The sequence below is a fragment of the Ranitomeya imitator genome, chromosome 5 (genome assembly GCF_032444005.1).
Source record: "Ranitomeya imitator isolate aRanImi1 chromosome 5, aRanImi1.pri, whole genome shotgun sequence".
Classification (NCBI taxonomy): domain Eukaryota; kingdom Metazoa; phylum Chordata; class Amphibia; order Anura; family Dendrobatidae; genus Ranitomeya; species Ranitomeya imitator.
This window is the reverse complement of record NC_091286.1, coordinates 419,445,895-419,472,177: the sequence shown is the minus strand read 5'-3', so window position 1 is coordinate 419,472,177 and position 26,283 is coordinate 419,445,895. Positions and strand designations below refer to the sequence as shown.

The 26,283-nt window shown below is 46.8% G+C and overlaps 1 protein-coding gene across 2 annotated transcripts in view; it reads left to right on the top strand.

The window, feature by feature from the left end:
* The first annotated feature begins 2,230 nt into the window (after positions 1–2,230).
* TNK2 (tyrosine kinase non receptor 2) overlaps positions 2,231–26,283 on the top strand; it is a 348,026-nt gene continuing 323,973 nt past the window's right edge. The window contains exon 1 of one of the 2 annotated variants that reach the window (XM_069727063.1): positions 2,231–2,295. The gene's annotated coding sequence lies outside the window, so the exon portion shown is untranslated. Of the gene's footprint in view, positions 2,296–2,325; positions 2,467–26,283 lie in introns of those variants that run through there. The other variant, XM_069727062.1, reaches the window with a different exon arrangement.

Below are 26,283 nucleotides of genomic sequence, written 5' to 3'. Positions count from 1 at the left end.
GTGATGCCCTGCATCAAACCCAGGTCCCATCAGCCTGGCCCAAATGGGTTCTGGGCACCAGAACTGGCATCAAAGTGGGCAAAGAGCCCATTTTCACAGTTTTGAATAAGTAACTGATGTTTTTAAGGGGTTAAATGCATTTGGGCCACTGATACCACAGTGCATGTGTCAGGAAATAGGAAGTAGTCCTGATTACTTCAATTACACATACAGCGCTCTGAGCTGCAATTTCCTCTGCCTGCCCGCACAAGGCTGGAATTCTAAGCCACTCTTTCTCCCTCCTCCCACTATACAGCCGTAATGTAATACGAGCCTGTCAGCTTCATTGAAGAATTTATATGGCCCTGTGCTGCTGTCACGATAATGCCAAAAAATGTCATGTTATGAGTGTAGTTTCAGAAAGACATGGCGAACTACACGCATGCACGCACGCACGCACACACACACACAATTCAGCTGCGACCCCTTGCTCTCCCGCACCCTCCCCCTCAGCTTCACTCCTACCCGAAACAAAGCCCATGATAGAGACTGGGCAACCTGATACTAATGGTGGGCAGGGTGTGGTTTTAAACTGCAGGTGACCAATCCTGCAAAGCCACCCGTTGTCCCTCCCCTCTCACTCAGGAATGCCTTTGTCTGAGACCTTGGAATAATGTAAAGAACTATCCGATCAGTGCATATCATTAACCAGCCCTTTAGTGATGTCACAAGCTCAGAAGTATAAGTCACTATACCCTTAGGCCAGCCCTCAGTCTTGGCCGGGAAGCGATCTAACACAGCTGAAGAGACCTGTTTTTGATGTGGGGCTCTCTGTTTTATATGTATGGACTGTGGTATCAGTGGCCCAAAGGCATTTAATCCCTTAAAAACATCAGTTACTTATTCAAATCAGTGAAAATGGGCTGTTTGCCCATTTTGATGCCAGTTCTGATGCCCAGAACCTATTTGGGCCAGGCTGGAGGGACCTGGGTTTGATGCAGGGCATCAATATCTGTGTATTTTAAGTGTCAGATCAGTGGCCCAAAGGCATTTAACCCCTTAAAAATATCAGTTACTTATTCAAATCTGCGAAAATGGACTGTTTGCCCAGTTTGATGCCAGTTCTGATGCCCAGAACCTATTTGCGCCAGGCTGAAGAGACCTGTTTTTGATGTGGGGCTCCCTGTTCTATATGTTTGCACTGTGGTATCAGTGGCCCAAAGGCATTTAACCCCTTAAAAACATCAGTTACTTATTCAAAACTGTGAAAATTGGCTGTTTGCCCACTTTGATGCCAGTTCTGGTGCCCAGAACCCATTTGGGCCAGGCTGGAGGGAACGGGTTTGGTGCATTGCATCACTGTCTGTGAATTTTAAGTGTCATATCAGTGGCCCAAATGCATTTAACCCCTTAAAAACATCAGTTACTTATTCAAATCTGTGAAAATGGGCTGTTTGCCCACTTTGATGCCAGTTCTGGTGCCCAGAACCCATTTGGGCCAGGCTGATGGGACCTGGGTTTGATGCAGGGCATCACTTTCTGTGTATTTTAAGTGTCAGATCAGTGGCCCAAAGGCATTTAACCCTTTAAAAACATCAGTTACTTATTCAAATCTGTGAAAATGGGCTGTTTGCCCACTTTGATGCCAGTTCTGATGCCCAGAACCCATTTGGGCCAGGCTGGAAATAACTGGTTTGGATGTGGGAAACCCTGTTCTTTATGTCTGCAGTGTGAGATCAGTGGCCCAAAGGCATTTAACCCTTTCTTCAGCGCTCTTTGATGCCCATTTTTGTGCCAGTTTTATTGTTTTTGTAGCCGTTTTTAAGTGTATTCACATCAGGCACCTCACTGGGTTGTCTTTTATTATTGTGATGATTATTTTTTGTTGTTAAACCTATAAAAAACAGAAAAGAAAAAAATGCCGAATAAGAAACCAACTTGAGCCTCGTGCCTTTCATGGAGGTCCAATGGCTGGCGGTATAAATGGGGTACTCTGGCAGGCGTGGTACCTGCAGAGGTCTCCTATGTAGCATACCACCAGTGACGCCATGGTCCCGGTATAGGGGAATATCCTGCCCCTTCTGTCAGACAGGCCACATTCTGGCTGGGACCGCCATCACCTGCGCCCAGGGCACGACCAGCGAGCGCCGGTTACCATGGTGTCTGTGCGGGGTCTGTGCGGCACGTGGGCGCTAGTCGCTGAGCGCGCACTCTAGCGGGTTCCCGCCGCTCTCGGGAGCGCGCCCTGCACCCTACAAGCAGCGAGGATCTACTTGTGCCCCCCGGAGAGCAGCGGCGACCTGCAGAACAGGCCAGGTCAGTTGTAGACTCGCTGCTGGTGAGTGAGTGGCGACCACCTGATGATATTTGCTGTGTGACGAGTGAGGAGACATGGCTGCACATTCCTGTCAGGACCAGTGTGTACATCCCGTCTGTGTCTGCAGCAGCTCGCCGTGTGCTCCGCCTGCTGGCACCGACGTCCCACAGGTAGGTACAGGGATGCCAGGGGGTCTGCACGGCTCGGAGCCATTACTGCCGGTGTGAGGTAGATGTCCTGTGTGTCACAGGCGGCCACGGCCCGTGTGTGGCGTGTGTCACAGGTGGCCACGGCCCGTGTGTGGCGTGTGTCACAGGTAGCCACGGCCCGTGTGTGGCGTGTGTCACAGGTAGCCACGGCCCGTGTGTGGCGTGTGTCACAGGTAGCCACGGCCCGTGTGTGGCGTGTGTCACAGGTAGCCACGGCCCGTGTGTGGCGTGTGTCACAGGTGGCCACGGCCCGTGTGTGGCGTGTGTCACAGGTAGCCACGGCCCGTCTGTGGCGTGTGTCACAGGTAGCCACGGCCCGTGTGTGGCGTGTGTCACAGGTAGCCACGGCCCGTGTGTGGCGTGTGTCACAGGTAGCCACGGCCCGTGTGTGGCGTGTGTCACAGGTAGCCGTGGCGTGTGTCACAGGTAGCCGTGGCGTGTGTCACAGGTAGCCATGGCCCGTGTGTCACAGGCAGCCATGGCCCGTGTGTGGCGTGTGTCACAGGCGGCCATGGCCCGTGTGTGGCGTGTGTCACAGGTAGCCACGGCCCGTGTGTGGCGTGTGTCACAGGTAGCCACGGCCCGTGTGTGGCGTGTGTCACAGGTAGCCACGGCCCGTGTGTGGCGTGTGTCACAGGTGGCCACGGCCCGTGTGTGGCGTGTGTCACAGGTAGCCACGGCCCGTCTGTGGCGTGTGTCACAGGTAGCCACGGCCCGTGTATGGCGTGTGTCACAGGTAGCCACGGCCCGTGTGTGGCGTGTGTCACAGGTAGCCACGGCCCGTGTGTGGCGTGTGTCACAGGTAGCCGTGGCGTGTGTCACAGGTAGCCGTGGCGTGTGTCACAGGTAGCCATGGCCCGTGTGTCACAGGCAGCCATGGCCCGTGTGTGGCGTGTGTCACAGGCGGCCATGGCCCGTGTGTGGCGTGTGTCACAGGCGGCCATGGCCCGTGTGTGGCGTGTGTCACAGGCGGCCATGGCCCGTGTGTGGCGTGTGTCACAGGCGGCCATGGCCCGTGCGTGGTGTAGCAGTCACAGATCCTTCATGGATGGTGTCCCCATAGTATCACACCCCTGCCTCCTCTAATCCTGGCAAAGGGGCAGGCTGTGCTCACATCTGCCTCAGCTGCTCCACCAGTCTCCATCATAGATGCCATCATGTCTTACACAATATGCAACACTCATCTTCCTGGTGATACAGTGATCACTCTGTGGACCCCGCTGTACGCCAACAAGCGTTGATGCCCCCCAAGGAATCAAAAGAACCACTCAAAGCAAATAATATCAAGACCCTAGAAAACAACCAAAAAACCAAAACACAACAAGGATCCTTAAAATATAACTTTTAATAATTAAAGCTAAAAAAAGTTTGTTCCAATATATGCAACAAAGGTATTACAAAATGCAACCCATCAGAGCCAGATACAAACTACCTTGCCCTGTCAGGTGCCCTATTCTTAGTCCCTACCTGACAGCGGAGGTTGGCACCCTAAGATTCTGCGGTAGGGGCCCCCGCTCCTCGACGACTGGCCCTAGTAGCCCTAAATAGACCCTATGTTCCCTAAAGGAGACGTGCCAAATATATCCACCCCAGAAAAAAATGAAAGAAATATAAAAAAATCAAAAAACTGCACAAATAAAAATAGAAAAAAAATCACCCTTAAGTATATACATGGGATGGAGTGGCCCGCTGATATTTTTCTGGATTAAAGAGACATTGGTGTTATTTTTACCCCTTTGGCAGTGACATTTTCGACTATCCCTATTTAAGGAACTTTCTGGTTTGGCGGATCAGGAAAAATCTTTTTTGTTTTTCTGCTTTGTTCATTTTCTTGATTTTTTTTCTATTTTTATTTGTGCAGGTTTTTTTTTTTTTTTTTTTTTAAATATTTCTTTCATTTTTTCTGGGGTGGATATATTTGGCACGTCTCCTTTAGTGAACATGGGGTTTATTTAGGGCTACTAGGGCCAGTCGTCAAGGAGTGGGGGCCCCCAAGGAATCACTCAGCAAAAACGTGCGTCGGGGCTTCTCTTCCACACCTGGCTGGTAGTAGGTTGGCACTGCTACTATGCTACTATATATTATGCATTTCTAGGTTTTTTCTCCTTTATCTACTTGGTTATCTATATACCTTCAAGTAAGGCCAGGTTCACATTGCGTTAACAACAGCCCGTTCTACACATGCGTTAACGGGCTGCTGTTAACGCAAGTGCCGATGTGTCATCACGCTAGCTCAGATAGAGCTAGCAGATGCTCTATCTGCGCTAGCAGTGATGGACCCGGAAACGCTGCAGCCCGCGTCCCAGGGTTCGTCACTCAATGACGGCACATCGCAAGCGCACACCCATTGTGGGCATGCGCTAGCGATGCGTCCGACATAGGAATTAATGGCGGTGTTAACGGACTACGTTACGCCGCGGTATAACGTAGTCCGTCTAATGGACGCCAAAAACGTAATGTGAACCCGGCATAAGAGGTTATTGTTGGTAGCAGTGGGCTCTGTAAATTTGGCTGATTTATATATAGCTCTTGTTATCATATTGTATTGACTAAATTAATCTATTTATACTGCACTTGCACACTTTTCTGAGCCATGCTGTAGCCTTCAATTGGACAATCCACTTATTGCCCCATTACCTCTGTGTACACATGATCTACGGTATTTTTAGGATTTCTTTTGTTACCTGTGTTTTTGTACTTCTACCTTGCCGGACGTGGCACTTAGGTGTCACTATCCCTGTCACATCAATTTTTGTATGTATTTTAATGATCATCCTTTTTTGAATTATTTATTATGTGTAAGTGGGGTAAGAGCTGGCTCAGGGATAGGAAACAAAGGGTGGTTATTAATGGCACGCACTCGGACTGGGTCGCGGTTAGCAGTGGGGTACCACAGGGTTCGGTATTGGGCCCTCTTCTTTTTAACATATTAATGACCTTGTAGGGGGCATACAGAGCAGAATTTCAATATTTGCAGATGACACTAAACTCTGCAGGGTAGTCAATACAGAGGAGGACAATTTTATATTACAGGATGATTTATGTAAACTAGAAGCTTGGGCTGATAAATGGCAAATGAGCTTTAATGGGGATAAATGCAAGGTCATGCACTTGGGTAGAAGTAATAAGATGTATAACTATGTGCTTACCGTATATACTAGAGTATAAGCCGACCCCCTTAATTTTGCAACAAAAAACTGGGAAAACTTATTGAATCGAGTAGAAGCCTAGGGTGGAAAATGCAGCAGCTACCGGTAAATGCCAAAAATAGATACCAATAAAAGTAAAATTAATTGAGACATCAGTAGGTTGTGTTTTTGAATATCCATATTGAATCAGGAGCCCCATATAATGCTCCATGCAGTTCATTATGGCCTCATAGATGCCCCATATAATGCTCCATGCAGTTCTTTATGGCCCCATTTAATGCTCCATGCAGTTCATTATGGCCCCATAAGATGCTCCATATTAAAATATGCCCCATATAATGCTCCATGCAGTTCTTTATGGCCCCATATAATGCTCCATGCAGTTCTTTATGGTCCCATACATGCCCCGTATAATGCTCCATACAGTTCATTATGGCCCCATAGATGCCCCATATAATGCTCCATGCGGTTCTTTATGGCCCCATAGATGCCCCATATAATGCTCCATGCAGTTCATTATGGTCCCATAGATGCCCCATATAATGCTCCATGCAGTTCTTTATGGCCCCATATAATGCTCCATGCAGTTCATTATGGCCCCATAGATGCCCCATATAACAATGTGCTACATATAATGCTCCATACTGTTCATTATTGCCTCATAGATGCTCCATATAAAGCTGTGCCACATATAATGCTGCTGCTGCTACAATAAAAAAAAACAAAATGACATACTCGCCTGTCGTCGCTGCCCGCTGCTCCTCAGCGTCCCGTCTCTCCGCAGTGACTCTTCAGGCAGAGGGTGGCGCGCACACTAATACGTCATCGCGCCCTCTGACCTGAACAGTCACAGCAAGAAGACGGAAAGACAGAGCGGCGCCCGGCGGGTGGAACGCGGACAGGTAAATATGAAATACTCACCTGCTCCGGCGCGGTCCCTGGCTCCTTCTCCCGGACAGATGGTCTCCGGGTACTGCAGCTTCTTTCTCCCTATGGGAGTGGAGTCCATATTCATTACTTTAATGAGCGGTACCACGTGACCGCTGAACAGAGGAAGAGCTGCGGCACCCGAAGACCATGGGACAGGCAGGGACAGCGCCAGGAGCAGGTGAGTATGCAATAGTCCTCTCTACCCCTCACCCGCCGACCATGACTCGAGTATAAGCCGAGAGGGACACTTTCAGCCCAAAAATTTGGGCTGAAAATCTCGGCTTATACTAGAGTATATACGGTAATTCTAAAACTCTGGGCAAAACCGTCAATGAAAAAGACCTGGGTGTATGGGTGGATGACAAACTCACATTTAGTGGCCAGTGTCAGGCAGCTGCTACAAAGGCAAATAAAATAATGTGATGCATTAAAAGAGGCATAGATGCTCATGAGGAGAACATAATTTTACCTCTATACAAGTCACTAGTTCGACCAAACTTAGAATACTGTGCACAGTTCTGGTCTCCGGTGTATAAGAAAGACATAGCTGAACTGGAGCGGGTGCAGAGAAGAGCGACCAAGGTTATTAGAGGACTGGGGAGTCTGCAATACCAAGATAGGTTATTACACTTGGGGCTATTTACTTTGGAAAAATGAAGACTAACGGGTGATCTTGTTTTAATGTATAAATATATGAGGGGATAGTACAAAGACCTTTCTGATGATCTTTTTATTCATAGACCTGAGACAGTGACAAGGGGCATCCTCTACGTCTGGAGGAAATTAGGTTTAAGCATAATAACAGACGTGGATTCTTTACTGTAAGAGCAGCGAGACTATGGAACTCTCTGCCGTATGATGTTGTAATGAGTGATTCATTACTTAAATTTAAGAGGGGACTGGATACCTTTCTTGAAAAGTATAATGTTGCAGGGTATCTACACTAGATTCCTTGATAGGGCGTTGATCCAGGGAACTAGTCTGATTGCCGTATGTGGAGTCGGGAAGGAATTTTTTTCCCCAATGTGGAGCTTACTCTTTGCCATATGGGTTTTTTTGTGCCTTCCTCTGGATCAACATGTTAGGGCATGTTAGGTTAGGCTATGGGTTAAACTAGATTGACTTAAAGGGAACCTGTCACCCCCAAAATTGAGGGTGAGCTAAGCCCACCAGCATAAGGGGCTTATCTACAGCATTCTGTAATGCTGTAGATAAGTCCCCGATGTATCCTAAAAGATAAGAAAAAGAGGTTAGATTATCGTTATACTCACCTGGGCGGGCGGTCCGGTTCGATGGACGTCGCGGTCCGGCACCTCTCATCTTCATCAGATGAGTCCTCTTCTGGTCTTCACGCTGCGGTTTCAGCGCAGGTGTACTTTCTTCCCTGTTGAGGGCAGAGCAAAGTACTGCAGTGCGCAGGCGTCGGGCCTCTCTGACCTTTCCCGGCGCACTGCAGTACTTTGCTGCCGTCATCCTATGAATATGGGAGGCCCCGGACTGGACCGCGACGCCCACCGGATCGGACAGCCCGCCCAGGTGAGTATAATCTAACCTCTTTTTCTCATCTTTTAGGATACATCGGGGGCTTATCTACAGCATTACAGAATGCTGTAGATAAGCCCCTGATGCCGGAGGGCTTAGCTCACCCTCGATTTTGGGGGTGACAGGTTCCCTTTAAAGTCTTCCTTCAACTTTAAGGGTGAGTTCACACAGTGCGTTTTTGCTGCTTTTTTTTTTCTGCAGCAAAACCTGATCATCTTGGCAGGAAAGAAGCTGCGTAAAAAACGCAGGTTTAGGTGCGATTTTAGTTGCGTATTTGGTGGGTTTTTTTTCTCTTTGTCCAGGGTAATATCCTTGGATTTTCAGCAGCAAAAACAAGCAAATAATACCTGCGTTTTTGCTGCTTTTTTTTCAGCACCCATTCAAGTCAATGGCTGAAAAAACGCATCAAAAACGCTGAAAGAAGTGACATGCTCTATGTCAAAAAAACGCAGCAAAGCACAAAATACTGATCAAACAAAAAACCATTGTGTGTGCATGAGATTTCTGAAATATCATAGGCTTTGCTGGTACTGTAAAAAGCAGCTGAAAATTGGCATAAAAATACGCAGCAAAAAAATCCTGTGTGAACTTACCCTAATAACTATGTTACTATGTTATTATTAAAAGAATATATTTAGTAAATCTTGCTCTGAGATTCACTTTCTTTGTTTCGGTTACAATATGCAACACTCCTCTTCCTGGTGATACAGTGATCACTATGTGGACCCTGCTGTACGCCAACAAGGGTCTGTTCACACAAAAGCAGGACCCCACACCAGAAATGCCTCATGTTTTGGTGAATTATGCTTTTATTCATGCATTCCTTGGTCCTAAGGTATGGGCTCGATGGCAAATTTTAGCCTGTGGGACAAGCGTCTGGCGCATGAGCAATGGCCCATCCTTAATGCGTCTACATCTGACTGCTTCATGATCACATTACTGTATTGTCTGAGTGCTGCCCATGGGAAAAACGGACAGCCCTCGGACCAGTTCACAAACTGAAATTACCCATAAAGGGTGTGATAATGGGATTACAATGCTTGTGAAATTCCGATGCTGAAGTTGGTTTCTTATTCATCCAGTTTCTTATTAGGCAATTTTTTTTTATGTTTTTTTTTTGTTTTTTTTTTTACAGGTTTAGCGACAAAAATAATATTGTATTATTGCAATTTTTTATGTTTATCGTTAAACTTGTAAAAAACAGAATAAAATAAATGACTGAATAAGAAACTGCCCAATAAGAAACCAACTTTTGAGCATTGTTGTAAAATTCCAGATTACATTTCTGTAGGTGATTCAGCGTTCGTTGATATAATAACCTCATTACTAGTCTCTTAGATGGGGAACATCAGCATCCCAAACAGAAAAATTCACCATACAGGAGACTCTGCACATTAGACTCTATATAGAATCCTCTTCAGCAAAAAACTGACGCTACTCAGATGTGATACTAGAACTAATCTACTTACATAGAAGCAGTAAAATAACCAGACCCACTACATAGATATTGTACCATGTCCCCACTTAGTGTAAATGTTGTGGGTTTTTCGTACTGAAAATCTGCTTTAGAGTCTGAGCACACGTTGCAGATTTGGTCCTGCGGATTTGCAGCAGTTTTCCATGCGGTTTACAGTACCATGTAAACCTATGGAAAACCAAAACCGCAGTGCACATGGTGCGGAAAATACAGCGCGGTTTACACCTGTTCCATATTTGGAATCCGCAGGTGTGAAAATGCATGTGAAATCCGCACAAAAACCGTGGTAAATCCGCATGTAATCCGGAGGTAAAACGCAGGGCGTTTGAAACTAAACTTCTGAGCAGTCATAAATACTCTGAGGTCACCCGAGCATGCTCTGGAAAACCCGAGCAACGAGTATACTCGCTCATCACTAATGCGGATGTGATTTCATGAAAACTGCTGCCTACTGTACGATTGTTGAGCCTTGTGTTTTTTAGTGTTTTTTTTCTCTTTCTCCTTTGAGGAGCCTTAAAGGGAATCTGTCACCCCAAAAATGTCCTATAAACTAAAGGTACCTTCACACATAACGATATCGTTGCAACGTCCCGTTTTATGTGACGTAGCAACGATCCCGCTAACGATCTCGTTATGTGTGACAGCGACCAACGATCAGGCCCCTGCTGGGAGATCTTTGGTCGTTGGGGAATGATCAGGACCATTTTTTGGTCGCTGATCACCCGCTGTCATCGCTGGATCGGCGTGTGTGATGCCGATCCAGCGATGTGTTCACTTGTAACCAGGGTAAATATCGGGTTACCAAGCGCAGGACCGCGCTTAGTAACCCGATATTTACCCTGGTTACCATTGTAAAAGTTTATAAAAAAACCCAAAACACTACATACTCAGTCTGATGTCTGTCACGTTCCCCGGCGTCCACTGTGTCAGCGCCGGCCGTAAAGCAGAGCATAGCAGTGACGTCACCGCTGTGCTCTGCTTTACGGCCGGCGCTGACACAGTCAGTGCAGGGAAACTCGGCAGCAGCGCGTGCATTAGCAGCGCTCTTACCGAAAGCAGTTTTAACCCTGTGGACGCTGGCGGGGGACGTGACAGACATCAGAATGTGAGTATGTAGTGTTTTTTTTTTTTTTACTTTTACAATGGTAACCAGGGTAAATATCGGGTTACTAAGCGCGGTCCTGCACTTAGTAACCCGATGTTTACCCTGGTTACCCGGGTGCTGCAGGGGGACTTCGGCATAGTTGAAGACAGTTTCAACGATGCCGAAGTCTTTCCCCTGATCATTGGTTGCTGGAGAGAGTTGTCTGTGTGACAGCTCCCCAGCGACTACACAACGACTTGCCAACTATCACGGCCAGGTCGTATCGCTGGTCGTGATCGTTGGTAAGTCGCTTAGTGTAACGGTACCTTTAGGCCACCGGCATCAGGGCTTATCTACAGCATTCTATAATGCTCTGCGCAGATGTACCGTACTTTGTCTGCCCTGTTGAGGGCAGAGCAAAGCACTGCAGTGAGCAGGCGCCGGACCTCTCTGATCTTTCCCAACGCCTGTACACTGCAGTACTTGCTCTGCCCTCAACAGGGCAGACAAAGTACGCCTGCGCCGGAGCCGCGGCAAGAAAAGGACGACATCATATGAAGACGGGAGGCCCCGTACCATGACGCCCATCGGACCGGACCGCATCGGGACCGCACGTGGGTGAGTATAATATAACCTGTTTCTCTTATCTTATAGGATTCATCGGGGGCTTATCTACAGCATTACAGAATGCTGTAGATAAGCCCCTGATGCCGGTGGCCTTAGTTTGTAGGCCATTTTTGGGGTGACCGATTCCCTTTAGAGGGAACCTGTCACCCCGTTTTTTCAGATTGAGATAAAAATACTGTTAAATAGGGCCTGCGCTGTGCGTTACAATAGTGTATGTAGTGTACCCTGATTCCCCATCTATGCTGCGAAATACATTACCAAAGTCGCCGTTTTCGCCTGTCAATCAGGCTGGTCAGGTCGGGTGGGCGTGGTGACATCGCTGTTTCTTCCCCAGCTTTCCGTTGGTGGTGTAGTGGTGTGCGCATGTCCAAGTGCCGAATCCACTGCGCGCAGGTGAAGAAAAAGCGTGCGATCTGCGTTATTACCGTTGTCATCGGTGGGGGCGGCCATCTTCCTGAGGCCGCGCGTGCGCAGATGGAGTGCTCTGCTGCACGGAGCTTCAGGAAAATGGCCGCGGGATGCCGTGCGTGCGCAGATGGAGATCGCGGCGGCCATTTTCCTGAAGCCGAGATGCGAGATGGAGAGATTAATCTCTGTCGGTGTATATCGGACTGTCGTCCGAGTGCAGTCCGATGTTTTGCATGCACCTATAGGCTTATATGAGTGCGTGGAATCCGATTCTCGGATGAAATCTCAGCATGCTTCGATTATCTCATGCCAAATCGGCATGAGAAAATAATCGCAGATCTGAATTGCCCCATAGATTAACATTGATCTGAGTGGTATCCGATAAAATATCACCTGGCACTTGGCCGTCTTATACGTTCGTGTGACCCCAGCCTTAAAGGGAACCTGGTAGCAGTGTCCATAGCAGTGCACACTTCTGTCTGCCCTGCCGACCGCAACACTGGAGTCGGTAATAACCGACCAGAGTCATGTTCACTGGGTTCTCCGCTACCCCTGGCAGCCGAGACCCCGGAGAAAATCCAACACTGGGGGCACTATAACCTTAAACCTCAGCTCCGTTAAAAAGCGGCGCTGTGGTTTAAGTACCCTTAACTGCCGCCGTTAAAAGGCTTATCGGCGGTCGTTAAGGGGTTAAAGAGCAAATTTTGCTGGATTAATCTTTATTTGCTATGTCGCATTTCAAGAGCCCCTGAGGTTAGTACATAGGAAACCACCAGAAGCGACCCTATTTTAACAGTTGAGATTTAATCTCTCTATTATGTGACAAGTCAGTGTGACATAAGTCATAAGTAAGAGATTAACTATTTTATGAGTCTGCACTATTAATAAACTAGCAAATTTCTTCGCACAAGAAAATTACTTAAAAAAACCAAAAACAAATATTTTGTCAAGTATAACTTTTTTATTCATCTGCTGATGTCGCTGTAGGAGGGCTTATTTTTTACAGCATAAGGCCGGCGTCACAGTAGCGAGTTTTACGGACGTATGAGTGCATTAAATACGTCCATAAAACACGCATTACACACGGCCCAATGATTCTCTATGCCCCTGCTCCTATCTGCCGTATTTTACTGATCCGTATTATACGGCTTTCTACGGCCGTAGAAAATTGCAGCATGCTGCGTTTGTCACCGTATTGCGCCAAAAAATCGCCAATGCAAGTCTATGGGGGCCCGAAAAAAACAGTAATTAGACCTACTGGTAATTGTATTTCCAGGAATCCATCCTGACAGCACACTGGAGGACGTCCTTCTTATCCTTGATGGGACAGGAACACGAGAGGTTAAAAGGACCCTCCCCCTACCACCCTTCAGTGCTTTTCCAAAGTAACACATCTGGATGGATGCAAAAACACCGGTTTATTCCAACAAAATAATCAATCATACAAATGTTACATCACATGAGTATAAAGATCATACATTAGGGAGGGAACTAATAGTGCTGTCAGGATGGATTCCTGGAAATACAATTACCAGTAGGTCTAATTACTGTTTTCCAGTTCACCACCTGACAGCACACTGGAGAAATACCAAAGGAGAATGGTATTTAGGGTGGGACTACTGCTTGAAGTACCTTCCTACCAAAAGCCAACTGAGGCGATACTACATCTAACTTGTAGTGCTTCGAAAAGGTACTAAGGCTAGACCATGATGCAGCTCTGCAGATCTGATCTGCCGTCGCCCCCCCTTTCTCTGCCCATGACGTGGCCATGGCTCTAGATGAATGGGCTTTGATGTTGACCGGGGAATTTTGCCCGCTAGCTCTATAGGCTAAGTTGATCGTGGATTTTATCCACCGTGCGATAGTCGCTTTAGACGCTTTCCTACCTTTATTTGGACCCCTGAACTGGACAAACAAATTGTTGTCCTGTCTCCAGGGTCTGGATATTTCAAGGTACCTGAGCACCGAGACCCTTACGTCTAAGTTATGATAAAATCTTTCTTTCTGATTTTTAGGGGACTGGCAAAATGATGGTAAGACAATTTCCTGATTCATATTGGAATCTGACACAACTTTAGGGAGAAACGCCGGATCGAGTCTGAATACTAGTTTATCCTCGAATATCTGCAAGTATGGATTCTGCACCGACAGGGCCTGTAGTTCCCCCAATCTTTTGCCGACGTGATTGCAACTAAAAATGCGGTTTTGAGAGAGAGTTTATCCACTCCTATATCCCCCGATACATCCCACGCCGGTTTACATAGGAAATTCAGAACCAAGTTCAGATCCCACGGCGGGACAGAACGTCTAATCAACGGTTTTAGTCTCTGGACGGCTTTAGAGAAACGGCTAATCCAGGGATGAGCAGAAAGGGAAGAGTCAAAGAATACACTTAGGGCCGCTATCTGGACCCTCAATGTGCTTGGTCTAAGACCTTTTTGAAACCTTGACTGCAAAAAATCAAGAATTTTGGGGATATTTGGGTGGTCAGTATCAACTGTCGTCTCTCCGCAAAACCCACAGAATCTCTTCCATATTTTCAAATAAATAGCCGATGTTACCGGCTTCCTGCTCGCTTGAAGGGTAGAAATGACATCATCCGAGAGTCCTTTTGCTCTCAAGACCTTCCGTTCAGGATCCAGGCCGCCAGCTGAAGTGCTCCTGGATTTTGGTGTAGAACTGGTCCTTGTAGAAGAAGATCCTCTCTCTCCGGCAACAGGAGGGGTTCTTCTACTGATAGTTTTCTCAACAATGGGAACCAACTGCGTTTCGGCCAGTGAGGAGCTATGAGAATGACCTTGGCCTCGTCCTCGCAGATTTTCCTGAGTGTCCTCGGAATCATCGCTAGAGGAGGAAATGCATACAGGAGACCGTGATTCCAGGGTTGTGAGAAAGCATCGATCGCGGCTGGAGTCTCCCAAGGGTTTAGGGAGTAGAAGGTCCTGAGCTTTGCGTTTCCCTTTGAAGCGAATAGGTCCACCGTCGGCATTCCCCAATGATGAGACAGGTCTTTGAACACCTCGTTGTTCAGTTCCCACTCCGTGGGGGATACGCTTTTCCTGCTGAGGAAATCTGCCAACTGGTTCTTGGAGCCCTCCAGGTGAATTACCGTGATTGACAGAACTGACCTTTCTGCCCACTTGAATATCCATTCCGCCAGGTCTTGTAATGCCGGATGTCTTGGACCCCCTTGATGCCGCAGGAATGCTACCGTTGTCGTGTTGTCTGAAAAGACCTTCACGTGTTTGTTCTGTAGCAGATGTTGTGCTGCCGTCAGGACCTCCCAAACCGCTTGTAGTTCCCTGTGGTTTGATGACTGGTTGCTGTCTGCCTCTTTCCAGCGACCTTGAAAATATCTTCCCAGTACATGACCTCCCCAACCGAGCTGACTGGCGTCTGTTGTAACTGAAACGCTTGGTGTTTGAAGCCATGGTACCCCCAGTTGGAGGTTCCTGGGAAGAGTCCACCAACCCAGAGATCTTTTGATCTGCGGAGTAAGGTTCAGAGTTCGGTTCAGCGAGTTTTGTCTTCTGTTCCAGCTTCTCAGGACTCCCCTCTGAAGCTGTCGAGAATGAAACTGGCTCCATCTTACAAAGGGAATACACGCCGTCATTTGACCTAGTATCTTCATCCCGTCTCTGATCGTATTCCGACCTCGGGAAAAGTGACGGATCTTCTGTATTATGCCCTTCAGCCTGTCCTCCGGAAGGAAGGACATTCTTGTTTGTGAATCGAGCATGACTCCCAAGAATTTTATTTTGGGATTAGGTCTGATTTTTGCCGATTTACAATCCATCCTACATTCTCTAGAGTTGAGATGAGGGACCGACAGTTGATCCTGAGTTGGACTTCTGAGTCTGCTGCTATTAGGAAGTCGTCCAAATAGGGGACCACCATTATATCCTGATTCCTCAGGAAAGCAACTACTTCTACCATAAGTTTTGTAAAAACTCTGGGAGCGGAGGCCAGGCCGAAGGGGAGACAGCGGAATTGGAAATGGAAGATCTTTCCTTCCAAGACTACCGCGAACTGCAGGAACCTCTGATGGTTTAGATAGATGGGAACATGGTAATATGCACTCTTTAAGTCGAGTGCACATGACCATGCCTTTTCCCAACAGGGGAATGGTGGACCGAATCGACTCCATCTTGAACCTTTTGTAAATGACCCAATTGTTCAGATGTTTTAAATTTATAATGGTTCTCGATTCTCCCGATGGTTTTGTTACCGAGAAGAGATTGGAGTAATGACCGATGCCCTCTTCCTGAGGGGGTACTGGGACAATGGGCGACATTTTTAGAAGGTCCTGAATTTCTGACCACATGGGGGATGACAGTTTTAGATGGGAGCTGGATACCAGGAATCTTTCGGGAGGAAGAGATGTGAATTCTATTTTGTATCCCTGGGATACTATCTGTAAGACCCATGGACTTGATGTGATCTCCCTCCAACCTTCCAGAAAACCTGTCAGACGACCCCCCACTCTGATGGCGTCATTTTCTGCGGTAACTGGAACCCTGTCCAGAGTAGCTTGTTTCTTTATTTTTAGGCCTGTTATCCCCCCCCTTTTTGGTAGCTCCATCTACCCTGCTTTCCCTTACCCCTATAATCGGGTTTTTGATTATAGCGGGGCCTCCGAAAGGGGTGGAATTTTTTAGGTTTCTCTTCCAGAAAACCTTTCTTAACATCTGCAGCTTTCTCTAAAATATCGTTGAGGACTGGTCCGAAGACCTTGCCCCCGGAAAAGGGTATAGCACACAATTTATTCTTAGAATGCATGTCCCCTGACCAGCTCTTAAGCCAGATGGCTCTACGGGCTGCATTCGATAGCGACTGGCCCCTAGCTGCGAACCTAACCGATTCTGCAGATGCGTCTGCCAAGAAGGTAGTTGCTAGTTTTAGCAAGGGTAGGGATTTTAGAATATTATCTCTGGATGTTTTAGCTATCAATTGATCTTTAAGATCATCTAGCCAAAGGTCCATGGAGCGGGCTACAGATGTTGCTGCAATATTAGCCCCAATAATTGCCGAGGAACTTTCCCAGGCCCTTTTTAGAAGGCCATCTGCTTTTCTGTCCATGGGTTCTTTCAAGTTGGACGAATCTTCAAACGGAATCGCCGTCCTTTTGGAGACTTTAGCCAAGGGTATGTCAATTTTTGGTACATCAACCCACTCCTTGACTTCCTCTGGGTTAAACGGCAAGCGAAGTCTGAAGTCCTTAGGGATAGTCAGTCTCTTCTCGGCTTCCTCCCATTCCTCCAGAATCATAGATCTGATATGGGAGTTAACAGGGAACACCTTGGATGTCTGTGAGCGCAAGCCTCCAAACATTTCGTCCTGAACAGAGCAAGATGGCTGCGGCTCCTCCACCTGCATGGTGTGCCGCACTGCTTCCAACAGTTCTCCAGTGTCCGCAGCAGAGAACAGATATCTTCTCCCTTTCTCCGGGGGATCTCTACTCTCATCTTCCTCCTCTACCTCCGACCCACAGGATGATGAGTCTATGGAAGAGTACTCGACCCTTGGTCTTTTCCTCGGCCTCTCCGAAGGTGAAGGTGAGGGTGAGACTTGAGGGAGTACCAGACTTGAGACTGAAGCCTGAACTTCCTCCCTTATCATGGCTCTCATATTAGACATAAGAGACGCCTGCTCCTCTCCTATGACTTTGCAGGTGCACGCTTCACATAGGGGTTTCTGCCAGGAATCCTTTAGCTTAACCGCACAGATAGGACACTTCTTATTCCTACTGGGTTCCTTTACCGATTTCTCAGATAGGGAGGCTGCCTATGGAGAAATATATATATATATATATATATCAAACACTAGCGTGTTTTTTGTTTTTTTTAGGGCCTCTACTTCCTAGTGCTGCTGACTCCTGACCCTCTGCTCTAGCTGCGTTCTCCATGATGCTCTAGAGATCACTACTGCCCCTGCACATACCTTTTTATTCTGTTCCTCACTTCAAAAGAAAAAAATGACGCTCCAGCGTTCTCCACCGCTCTTTTCTCTGCACTTCCTGTAGCAGAGACGCCGTCCGTCCCCCTCACCTGCAAACCGGAAGTGACATGCGGCCGGAAAGAGAGGAAGGTGCGGCGTTGAACTGGTTCCCCCAGCAGCCGCATGGAGACGCCGACGCCAGCAGAGGCCGCTGCTGAGCCTGCACACACCAGGGGACGGACGGAGGGATCGAGAGCCCCCGCCAGGAGGAAGCGATCCCCAACCCAGGAGCAGCGCTACACTGGTAGGCTGAGGGACCCTTCGGGCGGGTGTCTCAGGAGGGAAGGGTGAGGCTGAGCCCCCCCCGATCCACATCCCCCCCGCACAGAACGGCAGATCCTCACGTCCGTTCCTATCCCTGATGGGACAGGAAAAACACTGAAGGGTGGTAGCTGGAGGGTCCTTTTAACCTCTCGTGTTCCTGTCCCATCAAGGATAAGAAGGACGTCCTCCAGTGTGCTGTCAGGTGGTGAACTGGAAATACGGATTACACACAGACCAGCATTGTGACTTGCGAGAAATACGCAGCAGTGTTCTATAGAAAAGCCGGCAATTCAGTGCGGTGTACAGTAAAATCACACTGACTGCTTACAATAGAATGGGTAGAATAAATGTGTACACATAGAATAGGTGTGTGTGTGTATGTATATATATATATATATATATATATATATATATATATATATATATATATATAATGTGTCAGTGAGACACATATATGTATATATATTAATATTTCATACAGCGCTAGATAGCTTAAAAGCCGGTAATTCAATTGCCTGCTTTTGCTATCTTCTTCCTAAACCCGACATGATATGAGACATGGTTTACATACAGTAAACCATCTCATATCCCCCTTTTTTTGCATATTCCACACTACTAATGTTAGTAGTGTGTATGTGCAAAATTTGGCCATTCTAGCTGTTAAATTAAAGGGTTAAGTGGCAGAAAAAATTTGCGTGGGCTCCCGTGCAATTTTCTCCGCCAGAGTAGTAAAGCCAGTGACTGAGGGCAGATATTAATAGCCTGGAGAGGGTCCGCGGTTATTGGCCCCCCCCTGGCTAAAAACATCTGCCCCCAGCCACCCCAGAAAAGGCACATCTGGAAGATGCGCTTATTCTGGCACTTGGCCACTCTCTTCCCATTCCCGTGTAGCGGTGGGATATGGGGTAATGAAGGGTTAATGTCACCTTGCTACTGTAAGGTGACATTAAGCCAGATTAATAATGGAGAGGCGTCCATTATGACACCTATCCATTATTAATCCAATTGTATGAACGAGTTAAAAAAAACACAAACACATTATTAAAAAGTCTTTTAACCCCTTAGCGACCGCCGATACGCCTTTTAACGGCGGCCGCTAAGGGTACTTAAACCACAGCGCCGTTAATTAACGGCGCTGTGGAAAAAGTCAGTAGCGCCCCCCAGAGGCCGATTTTCTCCGGGGTCTCGGCTGCCGGGGGTAGCAGAGACCCCAGAGAACATGATTCGAGGGGTTTTTAACCCACCCCGCACTTGCGATCGACGGTAATTAACCGTTTACCGGCGATCACAAAAAAAACAAACAAAAAAAAACGCGATCTCTTTTTAATTTCTCTGTCCTCCGATGTGATCGCACATCGGAGGACAGAGAAAAGGGGTCCCAGGTGGCCCCCCAATACTCACCTAGTTCCCCCGATGCTCCTCGTGTCTCCCGGTGGGCGCCGCCATCTTCAAAATGGCGGGCGCAGTGCGCCCGCCGGCCGGCACCGGGAGAATCTTTGGGGTCTCGGCTGCCGGGGGTAGCCGAGACCCCAAGAGCATGATCGGGGTCGGTATTACCGACCTCTGTTTTGCGATCGCCGGTAATTAACTGTTTACCGGCGACCGCAAAAAAAAAAAAAAAAAGTAAAGTGTAATTCTCTGTCCTCTGATGTGATCGCACATCAGAGGACAGAGAAATAGGGGGATTCGGGGACCCTAGCATACTCACCTAGGTCCCTGGATCCTCTTGCTGCTCCTCCTGGCCGCCGGCAGAAGAAAATGGCGGGCGCATGCCCAGTGCGCCCGCCATCTGTCTCCATCTGCCGGCCGGCAGGAGAACAGCAGTAGGGGTAGGGTTAGGGCTAGGGTTGGGGCTAAATTTAGGGTTAGGGTTGGGGCTAAATTTAGGATTAGGGTTGGGGCTAAATTTAGGGTTAGGCTTCTTTCACACTTACGTCGGTACAGGGCCGTCGCAATGCGTCGGCCCGACATACCGACGCACGTTGTGAAAATTGTGCACAACATGGGCAGCAGCTGTAGTTTTTCAACGAATCCGCTGCCCAATCTATGTCCTGGGGAGGAGGGGGCGGAGTTACGGCCACGCATGCGCGGTCAGAAATGGCGGATGCGACGTACAAAAAAACGTTTCATTGAATGTTTTTTTGTGCCGACGCTCCGCCAAAACACAACTGATCCAGTGCACGACGGACGCGACGTGTGGCCATCCGTCACGATCCGTCGGCAATACAAGTCTATGGGCAAAAAACGCATCCTGCGGGCACATTTGCAGGATCCGTTTCTTGTCCAAAACGACGGATTGCGACGGAATGCCAAACGACGCAAGTGTGAAAGTAGCCTTAGGGCTAGGGTTAGGGTTGGGGCTAAAGTTAGGGCTAGGGTTGGGGCTAAAGTTAGGGTTAGAGCTGGGATTAGGGTTAGGGTTTGGATTAGGGTTGGTATTAGGGTTAGGGTTGGCATTAGGGTTACGCTTGGGATTAGGGTTAGGTTTGGGATTAGGGTTAAGGTTAGGGTTGTGATTAGGGGTGTATTGGGATTAGGGTTAGGTTTGAAGTTAGGGTTGAGATTAGGATTAGGGGTGTGTTGGATTTAGGGTTTTGATTAGGGTTATGGTTAGGGTTGACATTAGGGTTGTTTTGGGGTAAGGGTTGTGATTATGGTTAGGGTTAGTGATTAGGATCATGGATCAGGTTGGGATTAGGGTTAGGGGTGTGTTGGGGTTAGGGTTGGAGCTAGAATTGGGGGGTTTCCACTGTTTAGGTACATCAGGGGGTCTCCAAACACGACAGCCAATTTTGCGCTCAAAAAGTCAAATGGTGCTCCCTCCCTTCTGAGCTCTGCCATGCGCCCAAACAGTGGGTTACCCCCACATATGGGGCATCAGCGTACTCGGGATAAATTGGACAACAACTATTGCAGTCCAATTTCTCCTGTTACCCTTGTGAAAATAAAAACTTGGGGGCTACAATATCTTTTTTGTGGAAAAAAAAAATATTTTTTATTTTCACGACTCTGCATTCTAAACTTTTGTGAAGCACTTGGGCATTCAAAGTTCTCACCACACATCTAGATAAGTTCCTTGGGGGGTCTAGTTTCCAAAATGGGGTCACTTGTGGAGGGTTTCTACAGGTTAGGTACATCAGGGGCTCTGCAAACGCAACATATTACCCGCAGACCATTCTATCAAAGTCTGCATTCCAAAACGGCGCTCCTTGCTTCCGAGCTCTGCCATGCGCCCAAACAGTGGTTTACCCCCACATATGGGGTACCAGCATACTCAGGACATATTGGACAACAAGTTTTGGGGTCCAATTTCTCTTGTTACCCTTGTGAAAATAAAAACTTGGGGGCTAAAAAATCTTTTTTGTGGAAGAAAAAATTTTTTTTTATTTTTACGGCTCTGCATTATAAACTTCTGTGAAGCACTTGGGCATTCAAGGTTCTCACCACACATCTAGATAAGTTCCATGGGGGGTCTAGTTTCCAAAATGGGGTCACTTGTGGGGGATTTCTACTGTTTAGGCACATCAGGGGCTCTCCAAACGCGACATGGCGTCCGATCTCAATTCCAGCCAATTCTACATTGAAAAAGTTAAACGGCACTCTTTCTCTTCCAAGCTCTGCGGTGCGCCCAAACAGTGGTTTACCCCCACATATTGGGTATCGACGTACTCAGGAGAAATTGCACAACAACTTTAGTGGTCTAATTTCTCCTGTTACCCTTGTGAAAATAAAAATTTGTGGCCGAAAAGATCATTTTTGTGTAAGCAAAAGCGATTTTTTTATTTTCACGGCTCTACGTTATAAACTTCTGTGAAGCACTTGGGGGTTCAAAGTGCTCACCACACATCTAGATAAGTTCCTTAAGGGGTCTAGTTTCCAAAATGGTGTCACTTGTGGGGAGTTTCCACTGTTTAGGCACATCAGGGGCTCTCTAAACGTGACATGGCGTCCGATCTCAATTCCAGCCAATTCTGCATTGAAAAAGTCAAACGGTGCTCCTTTACTTCTGAGGTTCTGCGGTGCGCCCTAACAGTGGTTTACCCCCACATATGGGGTATTGGCGTATTCAGGAGAAATTGCATAACAAAATTTATGGTTACATTTCTGTTTTTACACTTGTGAAAATAAAAAAAATGGTTCTGAATTAAGATGTTTGCAAAAAAAAGTTAAATGTTCATTTTTTCCTTCCACATTGTTTCAGTTCCTGTGAAGCACGTAAAGGGTTAATAAACTTCTTGAATGTGGTTTTGAGAACCTTGAGGGGTGTAGTTTTTAGAATGGTGTCACACTTCATTATTTTCTATCATATAGACCCCTCAAAATGACTTCAAATGTGATGTGGTCCCTAAAAAAAAAATGGTGTTGTAAAAATGAGAAATTGCTGGTCAACTTTTAACCCTTATAACTCCCTAACAAAAAAAAATTTTGTTTCCAAAATTGTGCTGATGTAAAGTAGACATGTGGGAAATGTTATTTATTAACTATTTTTCGTGACATATCTCTCTGATTTAAGAGCATAAAAATACAAAGTTTGAAAATTGCAAAATTTTAAAAATTTTCGCCATATTTCCGTTTTTTTCATAAATAATCGCAAGTAATATCGAAGAAATGTTACCACTAACATGAAGTACAATATGTCACGAAAAAACAATCTCAGAATCAGCGGGATCCGTTGAAGCGTTCCAGAGTTATAACCTCATAAAGTGACAGTGGTCAGAATTGCAAAAATTGGCCTGGTCATTAAGTACCAAATTGGCTCTGTCACTAAGGGGTTAATGAAATAAACACACCGTTTGTTGTAATATTTTATTGTACGCTCAATCCACTGGCTGAAGACCCTCGCTCTGTGACAAAGAAAAAATAATAAACCAACAATATACATACCTTCCGTAGATCTGTAACGTCCCACGTTGTAAATTCATCTGAAGGGGTTATTTTTCTATTCGCCACGACAGCACCCACTAGAGAGAGGGGATCCGCCCCTAGGAACAGGAAACCTACAGAGAGATAAAAGGGGCGGCCCCCCCTCGCTCCTCAGTTGGTTTCCTGTTCCTAAGTGGGAAACCCTCAGAGAGAATCTCTGCAGTTTAGGAAGAGGAAAGCTCGCCTGGTCCGCAGCCTGTACGTCTCTGCTGAGCGACAGGGGCCCCAGAGCGATTGTCAGAGACGGGGGAATGTTCCTGCTGGCTCCCCCCTCATCTGGGTGCATCAGCAGGATGCCGAGGTCACAACAGTCTCCCTGCTGGGAGAAGGTTGTTTGTTCCACCGCTTAATGAAGGACTCCCCGTCGGCATATTGGGTAAGTGACACTGCATGAAACGCTTACCCACTGGCCGAATGTCAGCAACATGTGGAGCAGCATGGAAGGCTGCGGTAGCAGGCGCCTCTCTTCCGCAGTAGTATGGGAGAAGGACGCGCGAGCGCACGTGCAGGCGCTGTATGGTCAGCGTCCCGGATGTAGAAAAAGAACTTCCGGGTTTGTGGAGTCAGACGAGCGTTCTGGTTTGGACGGCTCGGCGTTCAATAAGCGGGGGAGATGTGACCTGTTAGTTATTCAGGTAAAAAAAAAAAAAAAGGGGAGAGGAAATGGGGCGTGTATCCTCTGTTAAAACCACACTATATAAGGCTGATGAGACATGGCACTATGCGCATCATGTCGTCTCAGGAGGATATCGAGCGCCCACTGGAGGTTGTAGTCCTGCCTAGTGGTGATGCCAGGAAGAAAAGCAGTGGACACTCGAAAATGAGTGATTCCACTGATAAATCAGTGAAAAAATCGTCCCGTTCCACACCTCAGGCCGATCAGACAACTCTGCAGCCGGTATATATTTTTATTTCCGGATGAGTGTGTAGATAGCTTCATAGCACTTACAGTAGTCTCCTCTACTTGTGTCTTTTTATAGGCTAAACGGACGGCAAAATCTAAACATAAGCAGTGTAAAATATGTAATGAGCCTCTGCCTGACTCTTATATAAAGATGTTATGTCAAAATTGCATAGATAACACTTTGCAACAGGAGAGTTCGGTCAGAATGAATGACATACGTCTCATGATCCGGGAAGAGCTTCAGTCCTTGGGAAGTAGTCCGGCAGTGAATATGGAAAGGAGAACCTATGCCCGACACGTCAGCAGAAAGTGGAGAGGTTGACTCAGACATCTCTCAGAAATTGGATTCCTCGGAGGAGGAGGATTATGTCTGTTTTCCTACAGACAATGTGAATAATTTGGTTAAGGCTGTAAGAGGAACAATGGGTGTGTCAGAGTCTAAAGATCCTCAGACTCCGCAAGACATTATGTTCGTAGGTTTATCGCAGCGAAAGGGCCAGGTATTCCCTGTGAATCAGGCCATTAAAGACCTTGTTAAAAAAGAGTGGGGTAAAGGACAAAAGGGCTTTGATGATGAGGACTTGGCAGTTTGGTCAAAAATACCTTAGGTGGATGCGGCTGTAGCATCAACTTCTCGCCGATCCTCTTTACCGGTAGAGGATGCGGGCTCCTTATCTGATCCCATGGATAGAAAATCAGACGCTCTGCTTAAAAAGTCATGGGAAGCTTGTGTCACTGCATTTAAGCCAGCGATCTCGGCCACGCCCACTAGTAGATCTATGCTGGTCTGGCTGGAGCAGTTGGACCAAAATATTAAGAGCGGTGTATCCAGGGAGAAACTACGTGCCTCTATCCCTTTGATTAAAGGGGCTGCAGCCTTCATATCGGATGCCTCTATAGACTCGCTCCGCCTGGCAGCCAGAACAGCCAGCCTCACTAATACGGTGCGGCGCGCTTTATGGTTAAAGAATTGGAAAGGGGATGCCCAGTCCAGGGCTAAGTTGTGTACTATACCCTGCCAGGGTGAGTACCTCTTTGGAACTGTCTTAGATGAAATTCTCACTAAGGCGGGTGAAAGGAAGAAGGGGTTCCCTAATCCCTTTATTCCTTCTTACAGAAGGGCGTTCAGGAAGCCACCATTTGGAAGGAGGGGAGGCTTCAGAGACAGATGGAATAATAAAGATTTCAAACAAAAAGGAAATTTGTTTAATAAACGCCCCTTCAAGCCAGCAGATAAATTCCGTTGATTATATTTCTCCGGTGGGAGGAAGACTAAAACAATTTAGTCAACAATGGAAAGAAATAACGGTTAATCCATGGGCTATTGACTTAATATCTTCAGGCCTTATATTAGACTTTATTAGAACACCTCCGGATTCTTTCCTTCTTACCACCTTAAGATCCAGGCCTCAGCAAGAGGCACTTGAAACCGAAGTTAAATCCCTCTTACTCAAACAAGTCCTAGTAGAGGTTCCATCTTCCCAGATAGGGAGAGGATTTTACTCTCCCTTGTTTCTGATTAGTAAGCCTGATGGCTCTTTCAGAACTATAATTAATTTAAGAAAGCTGAACTCCTTTATAAGACCCAGAACATTTAAAATGGAATCCATTAGTTCGGCTATAAAAAATCTATTTCCAAACTGTTACATGGTAGTATTGGATCTTAAGGATGCTTATTACCATATTCCTATACACCAGTTACACCAGCAATTTCTTCGGGTAGCAGTTTGTATAGAGGGGCAAATTCGTCATCTACACTACAGGGCAATGCCCTTCGGTTTATCTATGGCCCCAAGGGTTTTTACTAAATTATTATTGGAAGTAATGTCCTTTTTACGGGTAAAGGATACTTTGGTCTTTCCGTATTTGGATGACCTATTGATTGTAGGTAAAAACCCCTTACAGTGTGAGCAGAGGTTACAGGAGGTAGTGTTATCCTTACAAAACCTGGGCTGGCTGGTTAATTGGGAAAAATCCAGATTTCAGCCTGTAACGTGTCAGAAATTACATGGTAGTATTGGATCTTAAGGATGCTTATTACCATATTCCTATACACCAGTTACACCAGCAATTTCTTCGGGTAGCAGTTTGTATAGAGGGGCAAATTCGTCATCTACACTACAGGGCAATGCCCTTCGGTTTATCTATGGCCCCAAGGGTTTTTACTAAATTATTATTGGAAGTAATTTCCTTTTTACGGGTAAAGGATACTTTGGTCATTCCGTATTTGGATGACCTATTGATTGTAGGTAAAAACCCCTTACAGTGTGAGCAGAGGTTACAGGAGGTAGTGTTATCCTTACAAAACCTGGGCTGGCTGGTTAATTGGGAAAAATCCAGACTTCAGCCTGTAACGTGTCAGAAATTCCTTGGGCTCCTTCTGGATTCGGTTGACCAGATTTGTAAGCTTCCTGAGGATAAGAAGATTTCCATATTTGATAAAGTATCCTTAGCAATAAAAAAGCGTAGTATG